General features: G+C 43.3%; 1 long non-coding RNA gene across 1 annotated transcript in view; it reads right to left on the bottom strand.

Annotated features, from left to right (window-relative positions):
* Positions 1 to 11,332, bottom strand: part of LOC137536175 (uncharacterized) — a 430,950-nt gene extending 419,618 nt beyond the window's left edge. Inside the window, exon 1 of the long non-coding RNA XR_011024536.1 lies at positions 10,669 to 11,332. This is a non-coding gene — a long non-coding RNA (uncharacterized lncRNA). The remainder of the gene's footprint in view (positions 1 to 10,668) is intronic.
* Positions 11,333 to 12,289: the final 957 nt, after the last annotated feature.

Genomic DNA, 12,289 nt, shown 5'->3' with positions numbered 1-12,289 from the left:
AGGGGTTAAATGTAGAATTATTCTTCAAGGAGGTCTGTTTAAACTGTGGAACAACATTAACCCTTTGATTAGGTCCCTCTTTATCCAAAAAATAACGCCGGAGGTTCACTTTCCTCACAAATTTATTCACATCGATGAATGCGGAGAATTTATTGAGATTTTTTGGAGGGGCAAATTTAAGACCCTTGTCCAAGATTTTCATTTCCCCCCTGGTAAGCTCAACCTCACTAAGGTTAAAAATACCTTCCCCTACTGGTTTCTTACTCTTTTGTTTTCTCCATCCTCCTCTACATCCTCTTCTGCTCTCCTTTTTATTTGCACTCCTAGCATATGTGGCTGTTGAGGTGGTTCTACTCCCCCCTCCCCGTATCCCGTATTCGGTCCTCTCCCCAAAAAAAGATTGTTGTTCCCAATTGTTATTGTCTGTATTCAAATGTTGGTATCTGTTATACACTGGTACTCCATACCGGGGCCCTGGTGTACGGGGTCTCCCCCCCTACCCCGTGGTGAAGTATATCCACCATAGGCTCCCCCCGGGTGCTCAAACTCCGTGTGTCGTGGTCCCCGAGGTTGGTAATTAGGTACATAATTTCGGGGCCTTGGTCCATTTGGATTACCCCTTGGGGGATAGTATTGCCCACGATACACATTTGGGGTGTTCCCTTGTTGATACGGTTGTTGGGGTCGGGGGTTGTTCACCTGGATTGGTGGCCTTGAATTCGAAGGCTTGGGGTTCGTCCCCTGTGCCCCTACACCTCCCTCTTGGGCTCTGTTCACCCCATTTGTATCAACTTTCTTTTTACTTTGCCATTTATACACATTCTTATTTTTATATGCCTCTAAATCACGTAAGTACTGCTTATGCTTGTCGGCTATGATCTCCTTCTCTATTTTGAACAAGGAGTCCTGTATAAATTTGGACCTTCTGCCATACTCTTCCATTTCCTTATATGGTTCAAGTCTAATCCGTATCTCTTCCACTTCCCTCCCCATCCTTTCTAACCTAATATTTTTTCTTTTTATGAACAATTTTACCAAACCCCTCCCACATTGCTCCACATAGTCATAGAGGTCCTTATCATTATCCTCATTCTCCTCCCCGTCATTAGGGGTGACCTCCCATCTATATCTATGTGGAACCATGCCTTTTTGTTCATACTTTTCCAAGGTAGCTTTATCCCACCATGTCAGTTGTCAGTAAGTAGTGCATTTTGTGTACAACTTTTTATGTTTATTTTAGGTATTTATGTAAACAGCACCGACCCGACCTCCCATGATGTCCCGCCCAGATCTCTGACACCCTAGAGGCTGGCCGGGGTGGGAAGGGAGGGGGCGGGGTTAAGCATATATATTGCTACAGGGAACGTGCGCACTCCAGCCCCTGATGAGTCACAACTTGGCACGTGACGAAACGCGTAGGGCGGAGCTTGGAGGACGCACGCTGTACTACCATTGATCGAATGAGACGCGGCCTGGGCATGTGAGAGGTGACCGGAGCTGGCGGAAATGTGGTATTGTGATATGCTAATATGCAAGAAAGTTTTATGTACGCAGTTTTAATGTGGGGGCATTGGGAGCCTATTAAAGTGGTTTTACGCTATGAGAATACGTTTGATGTTTTTAAAGGTTTTAAGCGGCATGGATGTTTTGTGATATGCAGTACTGACAAGAAAACTTCTGGTGAGCAGGGAAGGAAAGGGGGGTGTGTGATCCCCATCTACCCTGGTGATAGTACATTAATTCCTCACGCAGTGTGTGTATTTGCACAAGGGTGTCACTGATGAGGCAATACTCACTATGAGAAGATCTGGTCTGTTGTATTTTATTTCTAGGAACTGCTTGGATTACAAACGATGATACAGAATACTGGCGCGGCTATACTATGGGGGATTTTACCAAATTTGGAGCCCTGTAACTCTGGTTTGCAGAGATGTAGGGAACCCATCTTTGGAGCCCAAGTCTAACAATATGTCTTCTACCTGCATGAGACATTTCGTGAGATTCAGACGTTGCTAACGGCCATTGCTGCGATTTATGTACGTCAGACTCGCCACCATTGTAATTGCCCAAATAAACAGGTTTTTGTGACCCTAGGCTATGACCTCTTCGGCCTAGGACTGCATTGAACGTGACCCACGCATTGTGCGCATTCTGGACAACACCAATTACTGTTTATTGTTTATTGAACCTCTCATCTGTATTACATTTATGACTGCATGGCGACAAAATGCAAATTGCTATCCGCACGCTTCTTGTCCTCATGCAAAGCCTGGGTTGTTGTGTCTCAAAGCGTGGCCTTCTCCTCCTGCGCCGCCCTCCTCCTGTTCCGTCACATGTGCTGCTGCTGGGTTAGCGTTACCGGTCCCTTTTCCTGGAACCTCTTATCTGTATTACATTTATGACTGCATGCCGACAAAAAGCATGTTACCTGTGCAAAGAAAACAGACATTTCCCGCATTTAAAAGACCGTTTTCCCTTTGAAACTTTAAAATCGATTTTCTCAAAAACTATAAGCTCTTTTTGCTAAATTTTTTTTCCTCTTGTACCCACTCCCTAGGTGCACATACCCTGTAAATTTGGGGTATGTAGCATGTAAGGAGGCCTTACAAAGCACGAAAGTTCGAGTCCCCATTGACTTCCATTATGTTCGGAGTTCGGCTCGAACACCCGAACATCGCGACCATGTTCGGCCCGAACCCGAACATCTAGATGTTCGCCCAACACTACACGTGACCCGTTCGGCCAATCACAGCGCTAGCCGAACGTTCGGGGAATGTTCGGCCATGCGCTCTTAGTTCGGCCATATGGCCGAACAGTTTGGCCGAACACCATCAGATGTTCGGCCGAACTCGAACATCACCCGAACAGGGTGATGTTCTGCAGAACCCGAACAGTGGCGAACACTGTTCGTCCAACACTAGTCTGTGTAGCTTGACCATCTTCTTATATAGCAGAAAAAAATACTCTTCCTAGCTCCTGTAGCTAATTGGTTACAGATCAGTAACTGGGCTTATGATAAGGATATCCCTCCGATCGGTGGGCCTTCTTCCTAAATATGACTCAAAGACATAGGCAAACACATAGCGTAAGCCTGTTTACAACTGCAGATTTCCACCACCAAAACAGCATAAAATGTGCCAGTCCCAGTAGTGCATACACCACGGTGCAACAATAGGAAGAATACAGGCTCACCAGATGATCTGGCTGATCCTGCCTCAATCAGCTATCAGCGTTTTGTGCATGCAGGTTGAATTGCAGAGTTTGGCCTTAAAAATGTGAGGATGGCTGATGCATGAGGCTGGCTTCTGCTGCTGGTCCTACTGGAGGAGGAATAGAATGGCAGGCAGGGGGAGACATACAGCTGTGAGACCCCAGCAGCCAGACTGCTGACAGTAGTATCAGGCTATCAGCTCAGCTGTCGGTAGTCTGGCTGCTGGAGTCACACAGCTGCATGTCTCCCCTCTGCCTGCCATTCTATTCCTCCTCCAGTAGGACCAGCAGCAGAAGCCAGCCTCATGCATCAGCCATCCTCACATTTTTACGGCCAAACTCTGCAATTCAACTCGGAGGAGCTACCTGCATACACAAAACGCTGATAGCTGATCGAGGCAGGATCAGCCAGAAGGCCAACCGATCGGAAGGATAGCTACTATTATAAGCCTAATTGCTGATCTGTAACCAATCAGCCACAGGCGCTGGTAAGAGTATTTTTTTCTGCTATATAAGAAGACTGTCAAGTTACACAGACCGACCAAATGGACTTTTATTGTTACTTTTATTGTGTTATTGTTTTACAGGAATTTCATCTTTAGGCTGTTGATGTGAGCGCTGTACTATTATTGCATTTTTTGCAGTTACTTGACAAGTAAAAATAATCCCTACCAGCAGCCTTATTGAGAGATGACAGTATGTCAGATAATTTGCTGCAATGTGAATGACTATACTATAGGTGTAATAGAAATTCAACATTTCCATTATATTGGTCCTAACTATATAGTGCGTGCAAAAATGAAGTCAGTATCATAATGGGTACCTGCAGGCACCACACAATGCTGGTTATACTGTGATGCCACAGGGTAGCGCTATTTCAAAAACAGGTCAGCCTTAAATACACTCATACATCTCCCTTTTCATTTTCCATGTATCAATGAAGCAATGAAACCTATTCCCCTTCCTTAGGAGGAGTATGCTAAGCAATCACTGGATAGTGGATAAAGTGCAAGGGAGCTTATTAAGCATGTGTAAACGGAAACAGTAAATTCAGGCGCCTGAGGCTAGTGGACAAATCGGGCGCCGCCATTCACTCCTATAATAAATATCGTTTAATGGGCGCCCGATAGGAAAAAAGGGCGCCGGAGAAAACTAACGTTTTAAAAGCGGCGCCCGGAGACTTAATGTTTTATTACTGTTTCTCATGATTACACATTATTTAATGATTTATACATTTTTAAATATTATTTTTAAACGAAAAACAGTACAATATTTTTTCCAAACATTATTTTTAAACGAAAAACAGTACTTTTTTTTTTTTTTTTACATTATTTTTAAACGAAAAAACCAACAGGGGGGTCTTAGGTTTAGGCACCAACAGGGGGGTCTTAGGTTTAGGCACCAACAGGGGGTTTTAGGTTTAGGCACCAACAGGGGGGTCTTAGGTTTAGGCACCAACAGGGGGGTCTTAGGTTTAGGCACTAACAGGGGGGTCTTAGGTTTAGGCACCAACAGGGGGGTCTTAGGTTTAGGCACTAACAGGGGGGTCTAGGGGTTAGGGGTAGGTACAGGGAGGGTTACTTAGTAAAAAAATTTTTAAACGTTATTATACGTTTCACTATTTAAACGAAAGATTAACGTTTTTACAATTGCCGATTTAATGCACATTATTTAATGATTTATAACTTTAAAAAACATTAATTTTAAACGAAATACAGTACAATACAATTTTAAACGTTATCCATACTTATCGTTAAAAACCCGGCGCCCTTTTTTCCCAGCGCCCCTTTTTAACGTACGCTGTGTAAACACCTTGCAACAGTTCCTTCAAGTATTGGACATTTCACAAAAGAGTAACAGGAACCCAGAACTTCTATTGAAAGGGGTGTGACTACAAATCATGCCCCCCCCCCAACAAAACTTTGATGATGCCATCTAATTTTCACCACACCCCTTCCCTTTTCTACCCGTTTGCTGATCTTGCAGGGGTTATAAAACAAGTGTGAACATCCTAATCTTCACACCCATAAGGGTAGCCACAAAACCACCTAATCTGAAGGATAGACCCCTTTTATCAGTGGCAGTAAAGTAGTAGTTAGGGCCCCATTACTGCGATGGGCCTCCCTGTGGTCACTGCCCCCTTCTAGTTACGCCCCTGACTATGGGCCCTTGTGCAATTAACCTTTTCTCCTAAGTTTTTTTTTCCCAGGAGATCATTTTTCATCTTCATCAAATAACTTTTTAGCACTCTACTACTGAAAAAAATAAAAAAGTAGGTGGAAAAGTGCGATCATATTATGTTGACTAGCTTCTTGCTTGCTGATGGTTTAAAGAGCATTTTACTAAAAAAAAAAGTGTGAAAATATCACCTAGGCGAAAACGAAGGAGAAAACATTAACTGCATATGGGCCATAGTGTCAAAGCATCCAGTATCCTTTTGCCTTGGGCAGCAGATTGTTGATTCTGTGCACACATTAAAGTGGGCAGCCCAGGTAATTAAGCCTTTGCCTGTATAATAAATGTAAAACGAATTGGCAAGCATGCTGTAACGATCGGTGTAACACAGAGAGGGTCTGATTACCGGTGATCTGCAGTATCACAGAGAATACAGATAAATACCTGATTATTGATGATTTGCAGTATCACCGATAATCAGATATATCTTCTAACCTCTGGACACCTGAGGGATGAGAGTGTTTGGTGCAACAGTAATACTTTGAGGAAAGCACCTGAGAGATAGGTGCTAGGCAGTGAGAGATACTGCTCTGGATCAGATTCCTTCCACAGGTCTGATGCTCCCCAAGGGGCGGAGCCAGACAGAGAGTGGGAAGGGCAGAACCTTAGTGACACCAAGGAGCAGTGTCACTAACGGATCTGTGAACTATCTCTTAACAGGAGAGATAGTTCTCGAGGTCAGACAGGCCAGGTCGTAAACACACGGACAGATACAGTACAGAGACAGGAGACAGATGCAGAATCCTGGAACTAGCAGAGTTTGGCAATAAGGTATCAGAAAGACAAAGGTACAGAATCAGAGGTCAGAAGAATGGTCAGGAAAGCAGAAGGTCATAACAGATAATCAGCAATGCCTAGACTTGAGTGTGAGCTCCAAGATTCTCACACTCCAGGGACTGAGCTAGATGATACAATAATACAGATGGTACAGAATTCCTAGACTAAGGTGTGAGTTCCTTGGCCATCAACACCTTGGAAACTGGTCTAGATAAGAATACAGATAATAACAGAATTCCTAGGCTAAGGTGTGAGCTCTGTGATCATTAACACCTACGAAACTGTCTAATAACACAGATACTGACAAGGTCTGAGTGCTACCACGTAGTGATCGCAACGCCAGACACCAGAGAACTGACCAGCACCCAGTATATATACTCTAGCACTCTCCAGCGCCTCCCCTAAGTGCTGGACCAATGAAGGTTGCTGAATTTGTCAGCTGACCAGCTTGGTCAGCTGACCCCCTTCTGACTGCCATAAAGGCCCTGCCTCTCTGCGCGCGCGTCCTCCTAAACCAATGTGGACTATCAGTCCCAGCCACACCAGTCATGTGTTGTAATGTTTCTGCTGTGTTGGATGTGGAAACTGCCGCACCGCTGTCCGTGCGTGCGGCGTTTTCTCCGCATTCCGCATTGTTGAAAGGAGCAGGACTATGCGTGCAACTTGCCGTCTTGGACGCGGAATCCGCCGCCCTGTTGTTAGAGCATGCTGCGGTTTCTCCGCGCTCCACCTGTGCACCAGCTGCCCTGTTGAACGCGGAGTCAGCCGCCTCACTCTGAGTCTTAGCGGCGGCTTTTCCGCGTTTCCTCACACATGCCTGAGCTTATTATAAAACAACAGCGTTGTGGAAAGGCCACATTTATTTTTTGTAAAAAAAAAAAATCATAATAATAATAATATTTGCTTTTCTACTAAAAACTGTAATTAATTTTATAATATTCCTTACTTTTTTGAGTAGACATTTACCTAGGTCTTACAAGGCTATGAATGTCACATTAAAAATAATCCAGACGTAAACCTGAATAATGCAAACTAAACATATGATAATAATAGTACTAAGATCCACTGGCTGCAAGTTTGCTGCAGGTGTGTGATTAAAACTAAAACAAAAAAAGAAAAACTACTAAAGCCAAAAGCTCAGTCAGGCAACTGGCATTGTTTGAGGAATATGGAGGTTGCCATCTTTATTCATTTACACACTTATCAGGTTTCCTTCAACCGACTAAAATGCAAGAAACAGAAATGTCCCTGCATATACCTTAGATGACGTAAAACTGACCAAAACCTAACACACGTGTTTTATTAAACTTTGACTGAACCTGACACCATAAGTGTTACTCTTCTGTAAGCACCCATATCTTTCATCATATCATTAACAATGGAAACCACCACAGACAGTATCTTCCCTATAGTATTTAGCTACTGGATCATTCCAAAACTTTTGAAAGACTTCCACGTCGTTTGTTAACGTGAAAGTAGCCCCAAACCCCCACCTATGTCTACATATTACATTTCAATGTAAATATTTCCATGGTCTCTTTACTCCCATTCTTAGATCATATGTATCTTCTTCAGGGCCTGAGAGGCCAAATATCAAAGTTCTTTCAATACAAAACAAAAATGAAGAGCAAGTGTTAACAAAAACAGAAACACAGCTGTCACATTAAATGTAGACTAAGCCTCTTTAGTTTGCACTTAAAAAATAACAGAATTACTTATGACAAGATGTTTCTATAAGAGAAACCTAAACATCAAGATCACCTTACAAAACATTAAAGAGATGGAATGGGGATTACACTTCTGTAAATGACTGTCACATGAACATAGTCCTGTTAGCTTGGATTGTGTACAGCAAGAATCTGATGTCTAGAAAGTTTTATGTCATGTTGTACATATCTACATCAATATTCTATAATCATATTCTACAGTAAACCCATCATGACATGACAAACTCACTTTGTTTGATATTCCACATGGATAAAGTACTGTACAGAATAACACTGTTTCGAAAGTTAAAGCTGAAAGTTAAAAATACATCCACGTGAAAAAAAAAAAAGACAACATCTTTTTCACAGGAGTTCTCTCCTGATCTAAAGCCAAGCCAAAAATATGACTTGACTTTTGGCTACCATAGTACTGTTGATGTTCTACATTTTTTGGTCATCATAACACAGTATAGCAGATACCGCATGTGACCACTGCAGTATGACCAAGGAAGGCCTCTTGCACACTGCATGCGTTTCCGATTCGCTTTTTAATCGGTTTTGACATCCGATTCAGATTTTTAATCTTTACTGCAAGCTGCATTTTTTGATCAGTTTTTCTGTTGATGTATTCAGGGAAAATCAGAATTGAAAACCAGAATCGCAAAATGGATTTGCAGTGTGCAGGGAGCCGAAGAGTTATACTTTTTACCCGCCTAGGCCAGCTTTCTTAAAGCTCCCATTCCATGTGCAGCACCCACCTCCTAATCCTTGTGCAGCTCCCTCTTCCATGTCTAGCCTTCATGTACCAGTCCACAGTCAAGTCAGCCCCATCCATGTAGTAAAATAAGCTCTTTATTAAATCCATTGAAGAAACATGTTGTCTCTGTATTAACCACTTGCCGACCGCGCACTCATACCGCGCGTCGGCAAAGTGGCAGCTGCAGGACCAGCCTGCAGGCTAATTAATCAGGAAGCAGCCGCTCGCGCGAGCGGCTGCTTCCTGTCAATTCACGGCGGGGGGCTCCATGAATAGCCTGCGGGCCGCCGATCGCGGCTCGCAGGCTAAATGTAAACACAAGCGGAAATAATCTGCTTTGTTTACATTCGTACAACGCTGCTAACAGTAGCAGCGTTGTACCAGATCAGCGATCCCCGGCCAATCAGCGGCCGGGGATCGCTGTCACATGACAGGCAGGAGCCTGTTAGAGGCTGCACAGGACAGATCCGTTCCTGTGCAGCCTTGGATCTCCGGGGAAGGGAGGGAGGAGAGGGAGGGGGGGAATTTCGCAGCGGAGGGGGGCTTTGAGGTGCCCCCCCCCCCCGCAACACCCAGGCAGGCAGGAGCGATCAGACCCCCCAGCACATCATCCCCCTAGTGGGGAAAAAAGGGGGGCGATGTGGTCGCTCTGCCTGCACCCTGATCTGTGCTGGGGGCTGCACAGCTCACCCAGCACAGATCAGCTAAAACAGCGCTGGTCCTTAAGGGGGGGTAAAGGGTGGGTCCTCAAGTGGTTAAAGTGACAGCCCCACTGTTTTGGGCAAGCAGCCTTTTTTCAAGTTGTGCAGCAAACATCACATTCAGCGAATTGGTACATCTCCCTAACTGGCTCAAGACCACAGTAGTTCGAATCTACATCACATCGGCAGTTCTCTAACTCTGTTATGCCGTAGATTCTGTGTCACAACTTTGTGCAGTCCCCTGACGATTCCTGCTCCCCACAGCAGACTCGGTTGAGTTTCTTCCTATGGGTAAAGAGCCAGTTTCATTGGCTCCTTAGCAGGTGATCATTGTGAAACAATCACAGTGATCACAGTAGGCAAAATTAAAAAAAAAGGCTCTGGTCCTTAAAGGGACCTGATCCAGCCATAATTTATCAGTTAAATAGCACAATGTCCCATCAGGGACCAATCAGCAAACACCATCAGAATGAAGTGTCTCTGAAAGAGATGTACATCTCATATGTACAGTATGTCTACTCATGAATTTTAAATTTTACATGATAGCGGTCATTTAATAAGGAACTTTAAAATGGCAAAATGAAGAACATGTTATCCAGGTACATTCCTTAACACCTTGACATTAACACTTCTCTCTGCACAAAAGCAGATCAGCAAAATCTAAATGTGCCTTAAAGGATACCCGAAGTGACATGTGACATTATGAGATCGACATGTGTATGTACAGTGCCTAGCACACAAATAACTATGCTGTGTTCCATTTTTTCTTTCTCTGACTGAAAGAGTTAAATATCAAGTATGTATGTGGCTGACTCAGTCCTGACTCAGACAGGAAGTGACTACAGTGTGACCCTCACTGATAAGAAATTCCCCTTTTTACCTCTTTTTTTGCTCTCCCATTTTCTGCTAGGAAAGTGTTTTATAGTTGGAATTTCTTATCAGTGAGGATCACTGAGTCAGGACTGAGTTAGCCACTTACATACCTGATATTTAACTCTTTCAGGCAGAGAAAGGAAAAAAAACACACAGCATAGTCATTTGTGTGCTAGGCATTGTACATACACATGTCTATCTCATCATGTCACATGTCACATGTCAATTCGGGTATCCTTTAAATGCTATGGCTGTGAGTTAATAAAAAAAAAAAAAAAAAAAAAGTAAAAGACAAAGCTTTAAATGAATACAACTCATCTCCTAATTTGTCATGCTGGCAGTCTGTGGTTTTCTAGGATAACAAATTATAGAAATCTATTTTGTTACAAATGTTGGAATACCCACTTACCCCATATGGGCTTCTCATACTCCTCATTCATGGTTTTGCGGTCAGTTGGATTGCTACATCACAGTTGATGCCTTCTGTTTCTGGTGTACAACCTCAATATCTGGTTAATTGACCAGTATCTGTCTGTCAGTCTGAATTAGGATGTCTAACAAGATCATAGATCAGCTATTCACTCCATGATCTTCTGTGGAATATCCTTTCTGGACTTTGGATGTTCTAGTAAATACACTGAGCGATCATGATGCGATCATGCAAGCAAATTCACTGTGCATTGTTCCTGCCTGCATCTCAGACCCTGGCACTATGTGTTGAATTGTCTCTGTGGTCTGTTTGTACAACCTGCATGATTAATCCTGCCTAAGGAGTTCATTCTGTGCATATATGGATCTGGTGACAAGCACCCATTCTGTTGCTTTGCTGTTGTGATCACCGTTTTGGTGCTTATGTCCAGCCCTTTACAGCCACTGGTAGAATTTCCCAGTGTCAGGTTGTCAGCCACATTAGTCATCTGTTGATAGTACATCTTGTCTTGTCTTTCCATAGTACTTCCTCTGTTACTTCCTCTTCTTCATAGCATGTTTGCTGCTGCTTCAGGTAGTATCTCAGCTGCTTAAAATTTGAGTGCCCTCTTACGGATGTACTCCTGGATTCTCCGGGTTTCATTCAGTACCATGGCCCCGACACTACACCTTTCCTTCTTTCCTGTTTGATCCAGGTTACAATCCCATGTGAGGAGCTTCTGGGTGTTCACACTCACATTCCCCAAGTCATCCTTTGATCAGCTTACTATGCTTGCAAGGTATTTGATGACTGGCAGGGAATACATATTGATGGAATTGGTCTCTTCCCAATGAGCTGGCTCTTCAGGACTTATCTTAGCCTTTGGTGGTACTTAGATGTTGCGGTATTCCTTGTCTCCTATTGCAAGATGATTATAGGATGCCAAGGTTCTTGTAGTTGGTCTGAATCACAGCCGTGTCCTCCTTGTAGCTACACCTGATTAGTCTTGTGTACCTTGTCTACTCTTTGTATCATCATTCAGCCAAACTTTTTCAATCAGGATGACATTGCTGGTGTCAGGTGGATTAGCCACTCAATGTCTTGTTCACTCTTAGTATACAGTTTGATGTCTTCCATAAACAGTAGCTGGTTGATAGTCTAACTTCTGAACTTCTATCCAAACCCAATCCTTGTGATTAGCTGTCTGAGGAGATCAAAGTACATGCAGAACAGCAGTGGAGACAGTGGATCAATTTGGTGTATGCTCCAGTTCGATCTCAGCTAGTGGTTTTGTCTTGTGTTAGTTTCCCATGTTGTCTTTCACTATCCCCACTGCATGCTACAGGAAGGTTCTTGGTGTTCTCTTTAATTTGTATAGCACACATGTGCACATATCCTCATGCATCAGACTGAGTTGTAGGCTTTCCTGTAAATCAATGCAGCCATGTGCTCAGGTTGGTCTTTCTAGATCTTTTACCTTGGGGGACTGTTCTGTCAAAGAAAAAAATATAAATATATATTGTAAATTAAATCTTAAAAAAAAAACATATGTTGTAACATTTTAAGTGGTACAAGAATACAATCATAACTAACTCCATAGGCATACAGAGTTGGAAAAATA

The sequence above is a fragment of the Hyperolius riggenbachi genome, chromosome 10 (assembly GCF_040937935.1).
Source record: "Hyperolius riggenbachi isolate aHypRig1 chromosome 10, aHypRig1.pri, whole genome shotgun sequence".
Lineage (NCBI taxonomy): Eukaryota > Metazoa > Chordata > Amphibia > Anura > Hyperoliidae > Hyperolius > Hyperolius riggenbachi.
This window is presented reverse-complemented; position numbering and strand designations above follow the sequence as displayed.